This window comes from Fukomys damarensis, unplaced genomic scaffold, assembly GCF_012274545.1.
Source record: "Fukomys damarensis isolate Sample0158 unplaced genomic scaffold, DMR_v1.0_HiC HiC_scaffold_2, whole genome shotgun sequence".
NCBI classification, from domain to species: domain Eukaryota; kingdom Metazoa; phylum Chordata; class Mammalia; order Rodentia; family Bathyergidae; genus Fukomys; species Fukomys damarensis.
In genome coordinates this window covers 20681960-20705483 of record NW_022900914.1, presented here as the reverse complement: position 1 = coordinate 20705483, position 23524 = coordinate 20681960, and the positions used below count along the sequence as shown (strand labels likewise).

The following is a 23524-nucleotide window of genomic DNA, read 5'->3' as shown; positions in this document are numbered from 1 at the left end:
CCTCAAACTACTAAGAACCAAAATTTCCGAATCAGGCATACAAGTTCTCTGAATCAATTCCTAGGTTCAATAGCAGGTAGAGTCATTCCTTCTTCTTGATTTGTGTGCCTGTGGCCTCTGTAGGGAAGGAACAACACCATGTAAAGTTGTTGCTCTGATGCAAGGTTTTTTTTTGTTTTGTTTTGTTTTTACCAGGGATCGAACTCGGGTCCTTGCGCTTGCAAGGCAGGCAGCAGAACCACTGAGCTAAATCCCCGACCCTAAAATTGTTGCTCTGATAGGTGATCCACAGTGTATCAAATAGAATCTCAGTAAGTTGAATTTATTTTACAATTAATACCATAACTGAATCTTTAATAGGCTTTTTAAAAAATTGTTTTCTAGGCCCATGTTTTTCAGGGTTGGTGCTATGTAATAAGACCAATGATTCTATGGGCATGACCACTAATACTTTTGCAGTAGATGAGTTCCTTGGTAATGAGAAACACTATATAGAGTATAAAAAAATGTACTCCAGAAGTTCACAAGTAATAATGCTAGCAATAAAACCAAATTCATATCCAAAATGCAAGGCTATTCCATTGGCCTAGTGAACCAATAGCATAAGCTGGAAAGTTTTTGAAAAATGTAACCCTTATACTAAATGGTTTCACCACCAAAGGGGGGAAAAAGAAAAAAAAGTTGCAGGGAACTTAGGTGATGGATTAGTTTAAGGCACTGATAGTTTCATAGTGTATATTTATCTGAAAACCCATCAAGATGTGTACATTAAATATCTACAGCTTTACATATGTCAGTTATATCTCAGTAAAGCAGTTTAAAAGAAAAGAAAGAAGTAGACAGGGAAAGTCTCTTTCCTCGGTCTGATTTGCAATTTTCCTTCAGTTCCCCCTATTGGCAGGAAGATTGCTTACAAAGGATAAATACAGTTGCAGAATCTAATCCCCAGCTATACTGCAAAGCAGACTGTGAAAGAGTTAATGTGAATTTGAGAGTGTGATTTGACACGAGAGTATTCCTTTCCTTAACTACTCAGTATTTGAATTCTATTTGCCTTAAAAAAAATAAGGCTCATTCATTTTCAAAATAGTTAGTGAGTACTTATTAGATGTCTGACTTGCGCTAGAAGCTAAAAATAAATTAGTGATCAAAAACAGAGTCTGAGGCTCTCTATGAAGCCTACACTATATTTCTAGGTATTAAGCAAATAGTCACCTTGCTTCTAATTGGAGTACTTGGAAACTGTAAGGAAAACAGGTTTTAAGATCATAATCTGAAGGTGATCGCAGAAGTATTTCCAAGCACCCTGTCAGTTTACTCAACCACTCAACATTTGCTGTTGTTCTTTTGCTTGCTTGCTTTTTGGTACCTGGGATGGAACTCACGACCTCGTGCTTGCAGGCAGGCCCTATGCCGCCTAACTAAAACCTCACCCCCCACCTCCGCCCCACAATTTACTGAAAGCTGATGCATGAAGAGTGATTGCAGAAAACTGGAGCAGTAAAGGTTCAAAGTAAAACAAGAGAGGTGCTCGCTAGGAAAGCAGGGCCCAGACCCAGAGTTTTATAGCATTTTGGTTCATGTGCTAGGCAAAAATAAGTGGCTAAAGAACTTCAAATGAAATATTTCAGTTTTGACAGTTTAAAAGATAAGTATCTTACAATTTGTGTGGGTCTGAGTTGAAAAATGGAGATTAGTTAATGAGCAATCTTGGTAAGAGGCAAAGTGGCTTTAGGGGGTTGACAGTGGAGTTGCATGGAAGTGGGAAATTTAAGATGTATTTAGAAAGTAAAATCAACCAGTATCGTTGGCCGATTGCAAGAATGCCTTGTATACTCCTAGCCTGGATAAATTTTTTTCTGCCAATTCCATTGACTGATTGCAACCAATAGAAGAAAGCATCTTAATATCCTTGGACATATTGAATTACCTAAGTAAAAATGCCTAAAAATACATAATTAAAATTTTCTGTGCAAAGCACATTTAAAGGCTGTAAATCAAACTAAACACATGAACATAATTATATTTAAAATGGCACAAATGTCTGTTCATAAACTTGCTCATTTTGCTGTTGTAAAATTTGCTCATTGTCATTAAATTGTCACAGCTCTACTCATTTACCTAGTTCTTTTTGTTCTCATTAACTGTCCCTTTTAAAAACTATTTTAAGCCATTATTCTTCTTCTCTTCTTTTTACCTTTGTTTCCCATAGTCATTAAATCAGAATGTGGGAAAAAAACTTAGAGATTACAGCCTTCCAGTCAGACTTTTTATTCTGAATTAGCTCTGGTGATTATGATAGTTTTTCTGTTTTATTCTTCTCCATACTGCAAGTTTTTCTTTTCTAACTTTTTTATCATGAACTATGCAGCAGTAGACTGTATTCTAAACCTGGTCTCATCTGCTCTCTCACTACCCACTTTGCCCATGATGCCACACGCAAGAGAAAAGAGCGCAAGGTGAAGAGGTAGAGAGCTATGTACCTCCCCTTTACAGTTGTGTCTTTTTATCGTGACAGTCCTAGTACAAAGGCCTTGTTTTCTATCCCCAGGGTTCTTCAGCCCTCAAGGACATTCTTTCCTTTCCTTCCCACTTCTGGCCTAGGGTTGGTGACAGGTTTCTGCCGTTGCTTAGAGAAGGTTGCTCTGATAGCTTTCATTCAGTCACCACACTCTAAATTAAAGCTTAGCAAAGTTATTCCATAAAGGGTCAAATACTATTTAAACATTGTGGACCATATGACTACTAATACAGCTAATCATGCCTTCCCTGGTAGTAGGAAAGCAGCCATAAACAATATGAAAAAAAAAATATGGCTATGTCCTAATAAAACTTTTTTTTTATAAAACCAGGTTCCCATGTCAAATTTGGCCTATTAACCATTGTCAATTGCTGCACTAAGTCAAATAATATTCAAATAAAAACATATATACACTTTACTCTGAGTATTATTGTGACCTATGGTTATAATATTATAGTTTCTAGTATTTAATTAAGTGCTCAATTTTATAAACATAGGTTTGTAAAATGAACTGCATCGGTGTGAGAATTACCACATAACTGATCTCATGGGTAATTTAATAAAATCTTATGATCTAATGAGAAATTCTAGGTGAATTATATACTAAACATATATAAGATAGTTTTGATGCTTTGAAGATTCCTGGATTATTACATCCATAAGTTAAGTGTACAGTATTCTAATTCTGCAATGAATACCATCAAATCTTGAGTTATTTATCTGAGGAATAGTTATGAAATGGAATGTTTGCAGCAAAGTTGCAGAATTTGATACCTCGAAAAGCTTCTGAGTTGACATGGCTCAAATGAGTCATCACTCTGCCCAAGAATATAATTTTGTTTTAATATTAAATTGTAGAAGAAAAAAATTACAAGATAAATCATGTCCATTTTTTCAAAACAAAATATGAATTACCATGATTGTTTCTGCCTTTGTACTTGCCATTCCTTCTTCCCTTAATTTATTAATCTCAGTTTCTTGCCCCTACATCCCATGCCTTCCTGTAAGCTAATCCTACTTTGTCCCTCTTCCTCTCATGTTTTCATCTAAATAGTATTATTACTTGATGAAGAACCACATAAATATGGAAAAAATAAAAAAATTCAACACTAAATGTCCCTCACCTTGAAGAAAATATAGCATTTACACATGGTGATATGGAACAATGACTCACAGAATCTGCTATGTGAAACCTGCAAGAAATAATTTAATAGACAATAATGATCAGGGATAAATGCTTAGGTACTTGCGTATAGAGCAGAGGGAACTATAAATATCACCTTAAATAAAGCAAGAAGAGGCAGTTTTAATATTAAGGAAATTGGAGCATATGGTCTCTTTGTGGAGTCTGGAAATATTCTACTTGAGTCTGGAGAAATGCAGTGTCAGATGCTCAAAAGGCAGTCTTCTCTCTCTCTGTGACCTTTCAAATCTGCCTCTGTGTGTGTGTGTGTGTGTGTGTGTGTGTGTGTTTGTGTGTATTTCTTTCCAAAGAAACTATTTTCAAGTTGAGAAGTTATCTCATTAAAAACAGAACCATTAAATAACAGCGAAATCTATATTTTCATTAGAGTTACACATTGTTACCAAACAGCCCTTCCATTGCACACTATCTCAGGGAAGACTCTTGCAGAACAAAGTAAAATGTTGAGTGAAAAATGGGAGATGCTAGGCAAACCGGGCCTTACGCTTAGAATCCTATTCAAATACTGTAGAACAAGGCTCCCCAAGTCCCGGGCCACAGACAGGTATTGATCAAGGGCCTGTTAGGAGCAGAGCTGCACAGCAGGACAGTGAGAGGTGAGTGAGAACTGGGTAAACAATTGAGACTTCATCTGTTCTAGCCACACCCTTTGTTCACATTAGCGTGGGAGCTCTGCCTCCTGTCGCATAGCTGAGACATTAGATTCTCACGGGAATGCAAACTGTTCTGTAAGCTGCGCAGGTGAGGGACCTAGACTGGGCAGTCCTTGAGAATCTAATGCCCATTGATCTGAGATGGAGCATCATAGGAATAGTGTTCCCCCATTCCCTTGTGCTAAAAATGTTGGGAACCACTGCTGCAGAAGATTGTATGAATGGCTTCAATTCTATTTACCTCTTTTATATACTCTTTTGGCTATGTGGCTTTGTAATTTATCCTACTAATAGATGTTGATATTTCCATGACCCCTACTTTAGGTTGTGCCGTACGATGTATTCTGAAGAGTAAAGTAGAAGCAATAGCATAACAGCTCCTAGTGCAGGCCTTAACAGGGGCTATTAGTTTATGCTCATATTTTTGTATTTCTTCTGTCTCTTTGAGCACAGGTCTTATTGACACAGTTGATTCCTGAGAGACAGGAGATCTTGAAGCAGAGCCTCCCCAGCTCACCTCAGTCCAGGTGAGCTCTTCTGCAGGTGAGCAAAATAAATAGAACACTGTGTGTTTGCTGGCCAAGCTGTGTTTTGTGGCAATAGCTAACTAACTCATACAGATTTAATTATAGCTTCCAGTTTGAAGCAATTCCACTAGGTTATACTGTGAGAGACCAGAACATAAGAGGCTTAGCTTATCTTGACAACAAAATCTGCTTCAAATAGGATAATCCTAAAATCATCTTAGGGTTAATGCACCTGGAGGAGAAATTTCTGAAACCTCCCTGGGTAACCAATGCCCCCAGAAAGCTATGCCTTCTAATCTGCTGTGAATCCAATGTTTAAATTTATGACATCATGCTATCAAGGAATTTTAAGCCCAAATATTTAAAACCTTTATAGTAAAAGTTGTTTTCAGTTTCTCATGGGGAGATATTTTAGTGGAAGCAAACATACAGAATTGTTCTTTGAGAATTTGGGAAACTGAGTGTAGATAGTGAAAAGCAGAAAGGTTTGTGGTTGGAGGCCACCGAGGGTTGTCCCCTATTCCTTAAGAGTTGGGGATGTAGCTTAGTGGTATAGTGTTTGCCCAGCCTGCATGAAACTCTTGGTTAAATTCTCAGTGCTGAAAAAAAATCAGACAATAAAAAATTCGATCTGAGATTGGGACACACCTGTAATCCCAGCGTTAGGGACACTGAAGGAGGAGGATCTTAAGTCTGATGTTAGCCTGAACTACATACTGAGACTATCTCAAAAAGAAGAACAAAAAATGCTGACATTCAGCTTAGAAAATATTTATTGATTTCTTGATTTTTGGTAACCATATCTTACAACTGATGAAACTGAGGGCTTGTAAAGGTAAGTAATGTGAGAAACATTGCATAGTGGGTGAAACGGCTGATATTTTCACTTAGTTTTATGACTTCGGTTCACTTCTTAAAACTCTTTGTGGAGTTTATAGTATGTAACAGCTTCCTATTTTTAGTCCGAATTCCTTATGGTAACTACTTCCAATAATTTTCTGTATAGAGAAAATATATCTGAATAAATCCAATTTTCAGAATAACATTGGGTCATCTATTGATCCCTAAGGTACTATGTAATGAAGTCTTAACTAGGTATCAAAACAGGACACTTTCTAATAAAAGGAGAAACTTGTCCTGGCATCCTTTTAAGAGAACCTCTCAGTTTTATGTATGCAAATAAAAGAGTTATTTAAAATAACCTAAAATTACTTTTGAACTATAGCAACAGATATAGTTATTATTTATTCATTTTGTTAGTATATGCCAGGTGTTATGGCAAGTATTTTGCATATATTATCATAATTATGCCTCATTACACCTCTAAGATTATGTCCATTATCTCAATATCCTGTTTGAAAGGGAAGAAATGGAGATATAGAGAGGGAAAGAAACTTGTCTAAATGCACATTGAACACAAGTAGGAATTCTTTTAATTTAACTGTGAAGTCAGAGTTAGGAACACATGTTTTATGTAATTATGATACCTTTCAAAGAGAGTGTATTTCTGTATCTGGAAGGTATTTTGTTGACTCTGTTCCCATGAATGGCTCTTTAATTTATGAACACTGAAATCAAGTTTATTTATGTTGTATAATAAAAATCTGTTAGAAATTCTAAGCATTAGGCAATCAATGTGGAAGTTAGGCCACAAGGGGCTAATAATATTGCATTTCTTTTGAAAGAACTTTATCAAAGGAGAATATTCTGCTGGCCTGTCTGGGAAGAATGAAAAATGTGTATTTATGATATTCAGTACTAGATTGCATATAATCTAAATTTCTGTCTCTTCTAGAAAAATCTTTAATAAAAATCCATATATCTCTAAATTTTGGTACAGTGGTAAATAAAATGCAATTGTAATGTGGGTGAGGACAAAAAAAAGAGTTTTAATATTAAGTCCTCTAGCTCAAGTCCTAAAAAAAAATGAGTTGTCAGGAGCATTTAGAAAATATATAGCGGTGGTTCAAGATACAATTTTTAAATTTTTATTTATTTATTCTTTTTTTGTTTTATTGAGACAGGGTCACACTATGTAGTTGAGACTGACCTTGAACTCACTACGCAGTCCAAGCTGGACTCGAACTCACAGTGATTCTCCTGTCTCATCCTCTCGAGTGCTGGGATTACAGACGTGCACCACCATGCCTGGCAATGATTTTTTTTTTTAAATAATAGGGCTTGGGCTGGGGATTTAGCTCAGCGGCCTGCCTTGCAAGCACAAAGACCGGAGTTCAATCCCCGGTACCACAAAAAAAAATAATAATAATAAAATAAAATAATAAGGCTCTCTGGAAAATGCTAGTTTTAGTCACTTTGCTGTGGCTGAAACGCAGTACCTACAACTCACAGTGTAGAGGGTGAAAGGTTCATTTTGGTCGCAGTTTTAGTCCATGGTCAAAACAGGATGCAGAGGGGCATAGCAGAAGAAAAGGAACTCAATCCGTGACAACCAAGGAGCAGAGAGAAAAGAAGATCCAAGGAAGGAGATACACCCTTCCAGACTGTCCCCCAGTCCTCCCTCTAGCCTGGCCTCAGCTTCTTTGAGGAGCACCTTTCTCTGTGAACTCACCAGTGGATAAATCAGCTGGGGTTTTATGAGAGAGTATTTTTAAATTTTAGGATATGGCCTTCCCCTTTGTTCTCCTTCATCATTTCTTCTTTCACGGAATCTAGACGTGGATCCTGGAAGTGGATCTATTGCCTTAGGACATGAGAATGGAAAATTCACATTTAGTTTGGTAGAGCAAAAAGGAGCTTTATTCTGGGAACACCACTGACTATGGAAGACCCACTTTCTGACTTCATGTTTCAAAAAAGAGCTGTATTTTATTGAATGTTTGCCATCAATATTTGAAATTAATATAACTAATATAATTAAGATTTTTATCCTCACATCAGTCATATAGATCAATTTAACAACACACACAAAGTGCTATTTCTACAGTGCTTCTAAGAACACAGTGAGGAAATGAGGTTCGTCGTCTTTAGTTCCTGGGACTATTTAAGAGTCACTTTCCCAGAGAGCATTCCACAAGGTCAGATAATCTTGTGCACGCAGTAAATTGTGCTAAACACCTTCCCCTCCCATATCCTTGCATCTTTTCTTATTCACGTTTTTCTCTGGGTTTTAGGGTTGTAGTACGCTATTGGCTTTAATCATGGTTTTTGTAGATATGTTGGCAGACTTTTTGTCCTCTTCGTTTTTCTTCTCTTTGGACAACTAGGTCAACTAAGTTGCAAGACAGTTGTGTCGACCCATTTTTACGTCATTTCAAAGCCTGGCAGTTAATATTCTTAGTGGCGTTTCTTTTAGGATCAGTGTGATAAACTTACACACAAGCAATACAGGGTATTTTTATCGTTTGGCCTTTTAAAACTGTAAAAAAATTAAAATTAAAATAATAAAATCAATAGTTTGTTTTTAAGGGAGGAGTCCAAAGACAGAAATGAGGAAAAAAACAAAACAAAACAAAACAATAACAACAACACACACAGAGAAAGTATTACAAAAACATTGTGTGTATTGGCCACATCCTTTTGAATGACAAAATAAACACACAGATTTCTTTCTACCTTTTTGTCTTCCAAATTTTATTCATTGAACTCTTATAGTTAGTCTTTCTTGCTGTTCTCTTTTTGGCTTTATGCATTATACTTCGAACTCTGTTTCATATTGTGTATGCATTAAAGTTGATCTATTGATGCTAGCCTAAGGAAAAGGAATGGATGTTCTTACTCTATCCTTATTTTTTTCTCTCCCTTCCGCATAATTTGCCTTACAGCACTAAATCTTTGTAACATTTGTTTTCTGCAAATTATTTTTTGGTCTTTTTATCTTTAGGTGAATTCAGTTTATATATCTACTCCTGTTTAGTGTGGCTTCTTTTATCTCTTAGTTGGTTCTCACACTGATAAGTTGTTTTTGCTGGTGATGGAGTTGGTGTCGTTTTGTCAAGAATGTTCCCGTGTGATATAGTTTACTGAAAAATTTGATCTCACTTTTATCTCCAGATTATTTTCAAATCATTGTATTTCAGAGGAAGAACATTTTGAGTTATTGATTCAATTTATCATTTTAAACAATTTCTTTTGCTCATGCATTTCTTCTGTGATAAAAAAGAGCAAAATGAAAATATTTTATATATTCTTAGTAGGTGAATTTAATGTTCCTGAAAAGCCTCAGGATTTATTGAAACATGTAAATGGTGATACTTAAATGTTATTAACATCATAAATGATAGCTATATTTTTGTGACCATATACAGTATAATAAATAATTTCAATTAGTAGATTGTTTTAGATATGTACAATGCAGATAAAATGATGGGTAAGCTCCCCAATGTAACATTCTGTACAGAAATACACATGAAAAGTACACATGAAAATGAGGAAGCACATGCAGCTTTATTGTGGTTGATGTAGCACCTTGGTAAATTTCACCATTAGACTCTTCCAGGTTACAATGTTTTCTTCCAATTTTAATGGTTTAGAAAATTTGAGATTAAAATAAATTATTATTTAAACATAAAGATATACACTAGTTTTAAAAATAAAAATAAAGAGCAAAAGTAACTATCTTATCAATTCCTCGGTGTAACTGGCCCAAGAATGACACTATTCCACCAAGATGACAAATGATTTGCTTTCCTTATTAGTTATCAAAATTAATTTATACATTACCTGATAGCTATAATGTATTTTTCAATTCTAGTAACATATAGACATTTTAATAAGAAGAATGTATCCGGTATCGATAGTAAAACAAATGATATGCGAGGCAGGCCACCGAACCGCTGAGCTAAAGCCCCGGCCCAATGTATTAATTGCGATGATAGGAATAAAGAGCTCATAGCTATGCCTGTCACATAGCATGCAAGAAATGGTGGCCAGTGTTGCCTCGGATTAGTAATAACTTTTATGTGAAACTATCAGACCATGTGATTTCCAGAAACTAAGAGACAATTTAGTTTTTACTTTTAGTTTATTGCCTTTTAGCTAGAATTTATTGGAGTACTCTGAGCCTCTACAAAAGATATGAACATTAATTATAAGTTAATTTTTGGTCAAGTACATAACTCTTTTTTAAATTAGATCAGTGAGAGTGTCAAATCAGACAAGTAGGTCTTATGTGGGTATCATTGGAATCAAATGGAAATTATTTGTATCATTTCTGGATGACAGTGACAAAGATTTGTGTAAAATAATGCAGTAGAAACATTCACTATTATAGGCAATATATGGTTCTGTGAAGACTAATGAAGTTTTAACTTTTTCCTAAAATGAAAGATAACTGTGTGTCAGATCATGTGGGAGAAAAAAATTCAGTTAGTTTCCTAATGCTATTGGGAAATTCTAGACTTGCACCAACTTCTTCCAACATAGAAAAGATAGCAGTGTTTGCTTCATGATTATCTTTCTATATGTTGTTTTGTTGACTGATCCATGTAGAGTTTATGCACACAGCATAGCATACTTGTACAGTTATGACTTCCATTGTATTAACCACTATAATAGGTTAGGTTGTGGGACAAGAGAAAATTAGCAATTTCTACTCCCTAGAAATTTGTTACTCTTCTCTTCATCTAATAGTTGAAGTGTTATCATCTGTCAAGCATTTCGTTTCTTTTGGGATCTTATTGGTAAATGACATTTCCAAGAGGAAGTAGCTTGTTTGTTAGGGCTTTTGTCTGTCATTAAGGGAGGGTTTTCAGGACGGACAGGACCACAGTTCTTCTTCTTCTATTGGAAAAGTATCTTGACAGTTGCCAGAGTACAGTCTGAAGCAGGTGGGACCTACTGATAGCAGGTAATTGAGACTTTTCCCCTGAGAAATTTGTTCTTTCTAGGCAGCTTCAATGGAAGTATACTTCATTTTTATATTGACTATTTTCATCTGAATACGGGCACCAAGTTGACAGATCTATGGCAGTTGTTATTTGCACAAGGAAATCTGTTAATGTCAAAAAATTTCCTGAAGGTTGGCTTAAGAGAGATGGAGTTATGATAGACATGGTTCTCATTTTCTGTTGAAGTATGGCAAATTCTTTCTGAAAATGATAATCTGGACTCATTTATATTCCAACAGGCATTCCTATTTCCCAGATGTCTCATTCTCTTGTTTGAAAAATATTCTCATCCTTCCTATTTTTCATTGACTGTTTCATCCTAGTATCTTCCTTTATTTTTCCCCTGGGATCTTTTTTGTTCTTCTGGTTGAATTGATGTTTTCTAATTTCAGGATTTAAGGTAATATCAAAGCAAGGCCATATGTCCCCCTTGAATCCTTTTACTTCTCTATGATCTGCCTTTTCTTTTTTCATTCTGTATTGTTCCTTATAAATGTGTCACATTGAAAATGTGTAATTATTATATGAAATAATATGCTTTAAATGATTTCACCAAGATCTCCTATATAATGACCCAATTTTTAAAAGCAGTTATTTCTATACAGTATTTTGAGAAGGTGCCCAAATACACAGTTTTATTCTGCTGCAGTCAAATAGTTGCTTTTTCCATCATTTTCTTGTTTTCAACAATATATTTAACTTTTTATCCAGTTAGTTTGGTCCTGATATAAATATTAGATTTCAGAGAGAAATTATTCAAATTTACTATGGAAATAAGCAAACTAAGGGCAAACTGTTAAGATGTCTTCTCTAAGAGCATGTAAATTGCTTCCTTGTGTAATTAGCACTGAAGCTCTTACATACCTAAATTTGAATGTGCTTTCTGCCACACTATACTACTTTTGGTGAATTTTATTGGTATATTTAATTAAAAATTCTGGATTACTTTTAAATTAATGTTTAAAAATCAGCCAGTATTCAAAATAATTATCTGTAGACATGTCCAGTTAAATAAATAATGTCAATTTTTGTTATAACTTCTAAGGATATTGTATGAAAATATTAATTAATGCTTCCTTCATTGAAAAGAGTTGGGTCACACATACTTTGTACTCAAACTGATAGGTAAAATTATTAATTTGATGTTTAACTCTCCTTTTACTCACAGGGCCCAGGCGTATTTTACTATCTGTTTTGAAAAAATTCCATAAAAAAACTGTGGCAGTATAATTATGGTGTATTAGTTGTCTATTGCGGCATAACAAAATATCACAAGTTCGATGATGGAATATAACATTTATTAGCTCATAGCTTTGTTTTTCAGAAGTACAGTTGGGTACAGTTGGCTGGATGTATGCTCGAGGAAACACAAGGCTGAAATGAAGATATTGAACAGCCTGAACTCATATCTGGAGGCTCTGGGAAAGAATCCCCTTCTAAGTCCTTTCTCATGGTGAAAATATTAATTTCTTCAGGATTGTAGCACTGAGGCTCCCATTTCCTTATTGGCTGTAAACTGGAGGTGTTCTCAGTTTCTGGAGACTACCTGTTCTGTTTGACAAGTGGCTGTTTTGAACTTAGGGTCAGTAATGGCATGCCAGATCTACCTTGTACTTTGAATGACAATGACTTCCGTTTGTGGCAGAAAGAAGCCTCTTGTAACCCAAGTAATCTCCTTATTTTAAGGCTAACTACTAAGTAACCTTAATTATATTGCAAAGCCTTCTTGATTGTGTAAAGTAATCTGCGAGTCTTAATTGTCTGACATCTCAGCATAACCATAAATGAGGAAATTAGGTCAGGAATCTTGGCGGATTATTTTAAAAATTCTGTTTACTATGTGTGATGATTTTTTTTCTGAGGTGAGTAGAAATGGAAAAATGTTCAAGGCAAATGTCTCATTGTAGCAGTGAGTCAGTTCAATATCATCTGTAGCATTTCACCCTTATTCTTACCAACAAAGAAAATCCATAATCTTAATTCTTGTCTTATTTCCTACCTCTGTCAACAAAATGCATGCTTTCATTTTCTCATCTTTTTTAAAAGTTTTATGTCACCTTTTCCTATTTATTTGGGCTTATTTTCATGATTGTATTATCATCCCAATCATGGAACATTGCCTGTCTCCATGCCCCCCCAACCCTGCTTTGTATTTATGTCATTATATCTTATCCTTGGGATTTCCCATAGATCTGGTAGAGCAGGTCCTCCTCCTAATGACATGGATTGACTGAATCATATTTACAGCAGACACTGCTACAGACTTTTCCTCTTCTCCCAAAACGCTTCCTAATAATATGTTGCACTTTACAACAGCTGAATCTAGGCAGAGAGTTGGTTATTTTCTAAAATATTTCTGAAGATTCTCTGCTTTATTAGAATGCTTCTGGAAAGTTGTTAACTACCTTTCACTAATGTGAGAATGGAAATTAAATTAATGTCAGAATTAAATTTAAAAATCTATGCATTCTAGGTTAAATTTCAGCAAAATTCGCAGTGCATCAGAAAATATTTTCTTGTTTGTTTGAACTAAGGAACGTTATTTTCTGCATCTGTTTTTATTCCTGAGAAGCACGAGTAGAAATCTTGGGTCTGGCTAATTATTTAGGACCCTCCTCCTGTCAGATATTTAATTTACAAGAATCTGAAGTTCATGCAGATACTCTTGGTTATAGAGATTTGGACTGTTGTAAATGTCTTTCATGCTCATATCAATTTAATAATTGGGGAGGTCTGTTGAGTTTAATTAATATTTTTTACATATAAAATATATGTAAAGTGATACATTTCTGTAATTATCTCATGCAAATAATAAGTTTTTAAAACAGATCATTCATTAAAAGCTATCTTTGTACTTTACAGTTTCTGAATATATCCTTTTCTCTCTTTTATAGGTTCCTCTCATGACCCTTGTAGTTAACATTAATGGTAAGAAAGACTGTTCCAGTTCTTTGCTGAATATCCCTTTTCCATTAGAACATTTGTTGTTTTATAGAACTTTATGTACAATGTTATTATTTACAAATTTCAGTTCTTGAGACATCACTAATATTGTTCTCTTAAAAATTTATCCATTATTGTCATATCATCATCTATATTCTATTATCTATCATCTCTCTATCATCTAGTGATCATATCCTTAACCTCTTTTATATTTCTTGGTCTCATAGGTTGCCACTTTAACAAATCTTTGAATATGTGGGTAACTTTAAAATTTGTAGTGTTGACGATTGTCTATTTTTACATGCTTTAGGCTTAAATCATTTTTATGATTTACTTACATTGTATTTACACATCCAATTCATACCTACTAACTTCTGAACTATGTTCCTTAACTTGTATCTGTAATATATGACTTAATTAGAATGACTTTTTTCTCTTATATAATTGTTGCTAATTCTAAAAAATATATTGACAACTAACTGTTTCATTTTCTTGTATATTTTTTCATACTCCTGGTCCCTTGTATTCCCAGTAAAGTGGTTGAGTCCAGTTTCGAATGTGTCCTTTGAGAGAAATTAGTTACTTTTACTATATGGCTATTAGAATAAACTCAATTTTGTTTCGCTATAGCACTCATATATACTAAAGTTTTAGAATATAATTATGACAGAAGCCTTCATTTCCTTTCAGTATTAGGTAATTCCATATTTTCTTGTGCAAACACTGTAATCTCCAAAAATCTAACAGGCAGTGGAGATTTGGCAATCTTTGGTACCAGGAATCAAACTTGGGACCTTGTGCTTGTGAGGCAGGCAGCAGAACAACTGAGCTAAATCCCCAGCTGATTTGGCAAACTTTGACAGTGCTATGTGAGTAGAATTTTTATTACTACTACAAAGCATTCATGATGAAGAGAATAATGTTACTTTTAAGTGTAAACCTATAAAAATTAAATGTTTATAGACAGGTTCTTAATCAGTAAAATGAAAATATCTGTTAATATTTTATCATTGCATTTGATTTTACTTAATCTGAGGAATCATATCTAGAACACTGAAAATATAAAGCATAATGTTTAATTGAAATGCAGTTTTTTCATCTTTGGTAATTATATAGAATTCTTTTGGCACTTAGCTCTTCATCATATTTTGAGTCATGACAACCAAAGCATTCTAGTAAGAATATGTCCACATTTTGGTACACAAGCACTTTAGAAAGGAGCAAATGCAAACAGCTGTGGGACGGTGTTACCTACTCATGGAACCAGCAGTAACAAAGGTATATTTTATTCAAAGAATTGATTAAATATCCTATCCCAGAGAGAGACTTTTATACTTTATGTAACTGGTGACCTTCAAAGCTGTCAAAAGAGCCCGAGAGTCACATTTTTCATCCCTCCTTCTGCGCATACATTTTGATTGGTGACAGCATCATCTAAGCACAAATTTTAAAGGTAATTCATGGCCAAGCACTGAAAATTTGCAAATAACAATCTCCCAAGGTGGACAGATATTCTTTTTCTAAAAAGTCTTATTTAATTTTGTATTAAGAACAGAGTAATTTTACAAGTGTATTATTCTGTAAAAGAGGAGACTTAGGTTGGAATTTTGGATAGTTTTTTTGAATCACAGACTCAAAATCTAGTGATATGTCCTCACAATAAATGCTGAAATGCACATATAGGGTGTACATTTAAAATGTTAAAAAATGATACCAGGGAAACCATAGATTTCCCATAAATCCCAGTCACATTTAATAAATATACCACTTGTAATTTCTATGATTTTATTAGAAGTAATGGTATGTTAACAGTAAAACTTTGATGAAATATTAATATCTACCATAGTGGAGGATTTTCCTGGGTAGTGGGTATTCTGATATGTGAAGTCAAACCCTAACAAATATCACACTAATGCTAGGAGATATTTTCTGAACAAAATAAGTTTTAATACCAATATGTACCAATAAATATGTACTCTTTGGGTGAAAAATACAGTTACAGTTTTAGATACTTGTACTGTGTCAGTATGGAATGAGGTTGGAAAACATCTCATTTCTATGAACTACACTGAAATATATGAATTATAATGTATTTACACACAACCATTCACATTTTTGCCTCTTCTCTTTGGTTTCTGCTTGTGATTTTTTTTCACCTAATACCACTGTACATCATTAGATCTTGTTTCTGGTAATATGGTAACTATAAAAGAAGGCACACTTTACAAATATTCACACTATTGCTTTTCAGGTGCAAAACATTGTACTTTAACTAATTTGAATTAAAGTAGTTAGAGAGATAGTAAACAAACTATTATTTCTTAATGGAAACAGAGCTACATGGTTTCTATATCCCTCTAATTTTATTATTCCCTGGGAAATTAGCAAATCAATTAACTGCACAATCTACTAAGGAATTCTGCAGTTACTTTTCTATTATCAGGATTGCTTGTGACTTATCTTTCTTGGTCTCATCTGTCTTACGGTTAATTCTTCAATAAAAGTATCTGTATTCATCAGGCTTGCTTTATAACAAGCCATTCTTCTAGAAAATAGTCCAGTTTAATGAAAGCAAAAACTCATTTCTTTTATTATTCCTAAAGAGTAGTATTAATCACTTTGTAAGGGTGGAATACTCATCAGCTAAATACCTCTCAAGGTTACCTCCACTTCCCAACAAATATCAGGAATTAAATTTCAACATTAGTTTTAGAGGGGACAATCTACATGCAGATGATAGCTCAATACTTTTAGTAATAAATGTGCACATGTATTTCTATTAGCAATTAAGGGGCCAGGGATTTAGCTCAGTGGTTTTACCACCTGCCTCTCAAGTGCAAGGACCTGAATTCTACCCCAGGTGCAAAACAAACAAACAAACAAAATCTTGTCTCGTAGCTATTAAAATAGGTTATATTGGATTTGACTAAATTGAATATAAAGAAACAGAACCAAGATAATTTTATTCCTTATTTCTTCTGTGCAAAGCTGGCTTTTAGGTGAGAAGCTCTTATGCTGGTGATATAGTAGGCCTTTTTTTTCTTCCCACCAATGTGCTCAGGAAGCAATGCATATGTTGGCAGGAACTCACTTCTCTTGGGGCAAATTCTGAATTAATACAGTTGTGACTTAAGTTACCTATCAGTTTGGATTAGGGGATCCTGGGAGGATCAAATGAAATGTATGAAAGTGCTTTACCAACTAGAAATCCCTTTATTAAGGTGAGCCTGCTAAACATTTTTAGACTGAAAATAATAGCATCCCAACGCATCAAGCAGCAGGAGAGTGAGAGAGAGAGAGAGAGAGAGAGAGAGAGAGAGAGCGAGCCAAAAGCAAGAGCAGGAGGTACAATATCTAGAACAAGAATAACAAAAAAAGAGAGCAAGCAGAGAAAGGGGGAAAGGAGAGGATGTTAGCATGAAGATACATGAACACTTAATCAAACCAAAGGAGAGAAAGAGCAGTTAAAGTTCATAAGGAATGAGAATTGAGAACTAGAAATACATTAGAAAATAAGAGCTTTCTCTACTTCTAAGGCACCATTTCCTGTTTTCTTTCTCACTTAGTAATTTTATGCAGCTAGAACATTCCTCTATCCAAATCAACACAATCTAGTTAACAACTCTGAAAGCCAATTCAAATGTAATAGGATATGATCTGATAGGTTCATGCATGTGCTGTTAAGTTAAAATCAAGAAGGATGTTCCTGTAATATCCTCTCAAGAGCTGGGATAGAGGAAAGTTCTCAGAAAAATAGTGATGGCTGATTGGGTATGAATTTAACAAGAAAAAATGTTGGCCCTATAAATAAAAATGGATATTATTTATACATTATCATTATGTTCTTTTGGCCACTGTTAAATCACTTATACCATCATAAAAAGCATTCATTTCAAAAACATTTTTGATATTATCTGATATATGTGTTGAAAATATCTAATTTTTTGTATCCAATTCTGACTATTGTCATACTAGGCTTATATATCTACTTAGAGATTTAAATATCTCAAACTCAATATGCTTGATACTAATCTATCTAATTTCTTAAAATTACTCTGTCTGCAGACTCTCTTACCTTTAATTATTTAAGGAAAATGTTACTTTGAATTTCAGAAAAATATTAACATAGGAGAAATCAAGCCATTTTCAGGCAATTGAAGTCCTGTAGGTTAAAGGAAATGATAAGAAAGACTATAGAGCATTCAAAATGAAAAATGTATGCACAAATATAAAAGACAAATGTTTTATTTTTTAAGACACACATTATTAAGGAAAAATAAATGATAATAGTTTGTCATGAGGTTTTAATACATGTAAATAATATTTATGATATGTACTGCAAAAGAAAATTAAGTAAAGGACAAATAGCTGCAAGATTTTTATGGTTTATCTAAAATGGTAAACTATTAATACTACTGTCTTATTACTTTTTCTCATTTCTAAGACAAAACACCCAGAAACCAAATTGAAAGGAAGAAAGGTTTATTTAGCTCACAGTTTGTATAAGTCTCAGTTCATAGTCTGCTGGCTCCAAGCAGGGTAACATGGTAGACAGGCATTGAAGAAGAGATACAGTCCATGGAAATCCAAAGGTAACAAAGCAAACAAGACAGAAGCAATAATAGTAGCTTCCTTCTGCCCTTTTTATATTCTACCTAGGCTACTTAGCTTAGGGCCAGTGCCAAACTGATCAGTGTACTAATTTACTAACCCACCCCCTTAATCCCAGGATCCCATATTCTACATCCAGCCACCTCTAAAAGAGCCCTACTGCACATACCTGCATGAGATTCTGGAGGGCTATCTAGACACAAGCCACAACATTCTGCCCCTGACCCCCTAAAGACTCATGAATCCCTTTATGGGAAAAACATTTAGTCCATCTGCAAGAGTTGCCAAAGGTCTAACAGTTTCAGCATTGCTGAAAAGTCCAGGTCCAAAGTCTCCTCTGAGATCAAAAACAAAGTCTTTGCTGTAAGTCCCTGTGCAAATGAAAAAAAAAAAGTTAAACACTTCCAATAGCCAATGACAGAAGATAAACTTTACCATTCCCAAATGTACAAATAGGAGGATACAAGGGAACGGGACCAAATCAAGTTTAAAATCCAACAGGGCAAACATTGAGTCCTGCATTTCCACATCCAGCATTCCAGGCAGTCTGTGTCAAGATGTGAACTCTAAAAAAACTTAGTGGGCTCCGCCCCTATGGCACTGTTGGTGGTTGTAGCTCCCATGGCTTCTCTTTTGAACTGGCTCTGCTCCCTTCTTGAAATTTTCCTCAGACAATCCACCTTCCTGGCTTTTCAAAACTTCTGGGGTCTCCACTGTGTCTTAAGCTTCCCGCTCACAGGTGCACACACTGACCTCTCAGGGGCACACTGCTTGGCCTCCCAGCCCTTCTTCTGAAATCTGAGTAGAAGCCTTCCTGACCACACAACTCTTGCTTTAGCACATACCTAAAATCAGCACTGTGTGAATAATGCCTGAGTCTAATGTCAGCTGGTGCGGTAACCAAGCTTTCTTCTCCTTTGGTTGTAGGGGTCCAATGCCTGTGGACCAAATCCCAAGTAACAACATCCCTAGGCCATGGCCATGTTTCTTTGTGGGCTGCAACTAAACTAGGACTTCCTTTCTGGCCAAACTCAAAACATTTTAAATCATTTTGTTGGGTTTGTTGCTCCTGCTTCTCAACATAAATCTAGCTAAAACCCCCAACAGTAGCCACCCAGAGCCTCAACGTTAGACTGTCTTGAAATTTTTTCTGCAAGATTAGTTCATCTGCCACCCTTAATCTGTCTCAGGCAAAGTCTCTGGATATAAGCAAATGTAGATAAACTTTCTACCAAGGCATAATACATCATCTAGATTCCAACAGTGAATGCAGTCCTTCCAGCAGAAACCTCCTGAGCCTGGTCTTTACTGGCATCGTTTTGATCAGCACTCTGGTCTTCTAAGTTCTGACAAGAATCATCCATCAAATATAGCCTAAGGCTTTCCAGGGATGGTTTTTCAGCTAGTAACTCTAAACTTTCCCAAACTCTTCCCACAAGCAGTTCCAAAGGCTCCTGAAACAGTTCTCCATGCCACAGAAGCCTGGAAAAAATTGGGGGTAGCTATCTTATTCACAGACAAAGTAGATTTCAAACCAAAACTAAAAGAGACAAAGAAGGCCACTACATCCTTGTAAAGGGAACAATCCAAGAGGAAGAGATGACAATCATAAATATATATGCACCGAATACTAATGCCCACAACTATACAAAGCAAATATTAAGGGACATGAAACACCAAATTAGAGCTAATGTATTGTAGTGGGGGACCTCAATACCCCACTGTCACAAATACACTGATCATCTAGACTAAAAATAAGCAATGAAATGCTAGAACTGAGCCAAGTTTATGAACAGATGGAATGGATTTAATAGATGTCTACAAAGTGTTCTACCTCACAAAATCAGAGTATACATTCTTTTCAGCTGCACATGGGTCATTCTCCAAAATAGACCACATGCTAGCTCATAGAACATGTTTAAGTAAATGCGAAGGAACTTAAGTTATCTCTTGTATATTATCACACCATAGTCCAGTTAAACTGGACATCAGTAGCATAAGAAACTGTAAGAATTTCACAAATACATGGAAATTGAATAACACCCTGCTGAGCAATCAATGGTTCACAGATGAAATTAAAGAAGAAATTAGATAGTTTCTACAATTAAATGATAATGCCAATGCAATTTACAAGAATAGACGGGACACAATGAAAGCAGGTGTACAAGAGAAATTCATGTGGTAAATGCCTACACTAAGAAAACAAAGTGAGCTCAAAGAAACAGCATAATGCTTAAACTTAAGCTACCAGAAAAGAAGATCGTGACAAACCAAAAGCTCATACAAGGGAAGAAATTATAAACATCAGAGCAGAAATTAATGCAATGGAGACTAAGATAAAATGCAAAAAAACAAAAAAAGGCAACAAACTAAAGTGTTGGTTTTTTGAAAGAATAAATAAAATTGATACAAATTTATCAAAAAAAAGGAAAGAAAAGGCTCAAATTCATGCAATTAGGAATGACAATGCTGAAGTCATAACAGGTCCAGTAGAAATCCAGAGGATAATTAATACCTACTTCAAGAACCTGTACTCTAATAAAATGGAGAATAGAGAAGAAATGGACAGATTTTTAGATATGAATTTGTAAAGTTGAATGAACTAGATATAAAAATTCTAAACACCACAATTATAATCAGTGAAATTGAAAATGTAATTAAAAATTTGCCAATAAAGAAAAACCCAGGTCCTGATGGCTTCACTGTTGAATTCTACAAGACATTTAGAGAAGAACTATTGCTACTACTTTTTAAACTTTTTCATGAAACTGAAAGGGAAGCAATACTTCCTAATTCATTCCTGGAAAAAGAGTTACTTTGATTTTAAGACCATGGAAAGACCCAACCAAAAAAGAGAATTACAGGCAAATCTCTCAAGTGAACATAGATGCAGAAATCCTCAGTAAGATACTGGCAAACAGAATACAGAGGGTCATGAAGAAGAGCATACACCCTGACCAGGATTTATCCCAGGGATGCAAGGATGGTATACGTAAATCATTAAATGCAACACACTATGTTAACAGAGTCAGGACAAAAATCATATGATGATCTCAATAGATGCAGAATTAGCATTTGACAAAATTCAACACTGATTTATGATAAAAACCTGCAGAAAATTGCAATAGATTGTCTTTATCTCAACTTGATAAAGGGTATCTATGAAAAACCAACAGCCAAAATCATACGAAATGATCAAAACTGAAAACCTTCACAGTAAAATCAGAAACAAGGCAAGGATGTCCACTATCATCATTCCTGTTCAATATAGTTCTGGAAACATTAGCCACAGCAATTAGATAAGAGAAAGAAATAGGAAAAATAAATATAGGAAAGGAAGGAGTTAAAATGTCATTATTTGATGATGGTGTGACACTCTAGATGGAAGACCAAAATAATTCTGGCAAAAACTATTAGACTTAATTAACAAATGCAGGTGAGTACCTGGATACTAGGTCAACACACAAAAATAAACAGCTTTTTCGTGCACAAATGACAGACTCACTGAAAGAGAAATTAGGGAAGCAATTCTGTTCACAATAGTATACAAAAAAAGAAAATACCTAGGAAGCAGTCTAAGGAAGGAAGCAAAATACCTTTACACTGAAAACTACGGCACTCTGAAAAGAGAGATCAAAGAGGATATAAGAAAATGGAAAGATCTCCCCTGCTCCTGGGTAGGAAGAACCAACATAGTGAAAATGGCCATACTTCCAAAACTACTATACAGATACAACACAATCCTGAATGAAATCCCAACAGCATATTTCATAAAACAAGAGAAAACAATGCAAATATTCATTCAGAATCAGAAGAGACCTAGAATAGCAAAAGCCATTCTAAGCAACAGAAACATGATGGATGGTATCACAATTGCCAACTTGAAACTGTACTTCAAATCAACTGTTATAAAAACAGCATTGTATTGGCAAAGAAACTGACCTGAGGATCAGTGGAATAGATTAGAAGATGCAGAAATAATTCAAGACATACTCAGCTACCTTATCTTTAACAAAGAAGCCAACCATTCTCACTAGTGGAAAGATTGCCTCTTTAATACGTGGTGCTGGAAAAATTGACTTGCAACTTGCTAAATATTAAAACTATCTTCCACCTGTCTTTTACCCTATCTTTCACCATGCACTAAACTAAAATACAAGTGGATTAAAGATCTAAATATCAAAACAGAAACACTAAATGTACTGGAAGATAAGTTAGGTAGAACTCTCAAAGACATGGTCATAGGAAAAGAGTTTATGAACAAATCCTCAGTAGCACCAGAACTTGCACAAAAATAAATCAACAAGTGGTATGTTATCCTATTAAAAACTTCTGCAGTGCAAGAGAAACCACCAACAGAGCTAAGAGACAACCTACAGTGTGGGGAAAAATTTTTACTAGCTGTTGCTATCTAGAATATTTTATATATTCTAGATCTATTTAGAATATGTATTCTAAAATAGAATATATAAAAAGAACTAAAAAAAAATCAGACATCCCAAATATAAAAACCAGATTAAAAATTGGGCATCTGAAATGAACAGATATTTCTCAGACAAACAAGTAAAAGCAGCAAATAAATATATGAAAAAATGTTCAACATCATTCTTCATTTGAGAGACGCAGATGAAAACAACACGGATTCTACCTTACTGGAGAAAGAAGAGCTGCTATCAGGAACTCATCCAATAACAAATGTTGGCAGGGCTGTAGGGGGAAAGGAACCCTTCTTCATTGTTGGTGGTTGTATAGACTGGTGAAATCACTGAGGAAATCAATGTGGAGATGCATCAAACACTTAAGATTAGAGGTCCCATTTGACCCAGCTATTCCCCTGCTGGGTATCTTTCCAAAAGAATTAAAAGAACCATTCCACATATGCACAACCATGTTTATAGCAGCACAGCTTATAGCAGCTTATAGCTTGTGATAGCTAAAATTTGGAAACAGCCCATTTGCCCATCAGTTGGAGACTGGATAAAGAAGATGTGGTTTTTCTATAAAACGGAGTACTGCTCAGCCATACAGAATGAGAAACTAGAGACATTTAAAGCTAAATGCATGCACATTGAGGCCATACTCTTAAGTGAAATAAATAGGACACACTTGAGTAAATACCAAATAATTTCTCTGTTGTGAAAAACTAAAAGTATAAATAAGGTTCTAAATGTATAAGTGATAATGTGAAATAGGAAGAAAAGGTCTAAAGGAGAAGG

At 34.9% G+C, this 23524-nt stretch overlaps 1 long non-coding RNA gene across 1 annotated transcript in view; it reads left to right on the top strand.

Annotated features, from left to right (window-relative positions):
* Nucleotides 1-239: 239 nt before the first annotated feature.
* LOC104848780 overlaps nt 240-23524 on the top strand; it is a 53195-nt gene continuing 29910 nt past the window's right edge. The window contains exons 1-4 of the long non-coding RNA XR_776523.2: nt 240-311; nt 4832-4921; nt 12079-12336; nt 13649-13682. This is a non-coding gene — a long non-coding RNA (uncharacterized LOC104848780). The remainder of the gene's footprint in view (nt 312-4831; nt 4922-12078; nt 12337-13648; nt 13683-23524) is intronic.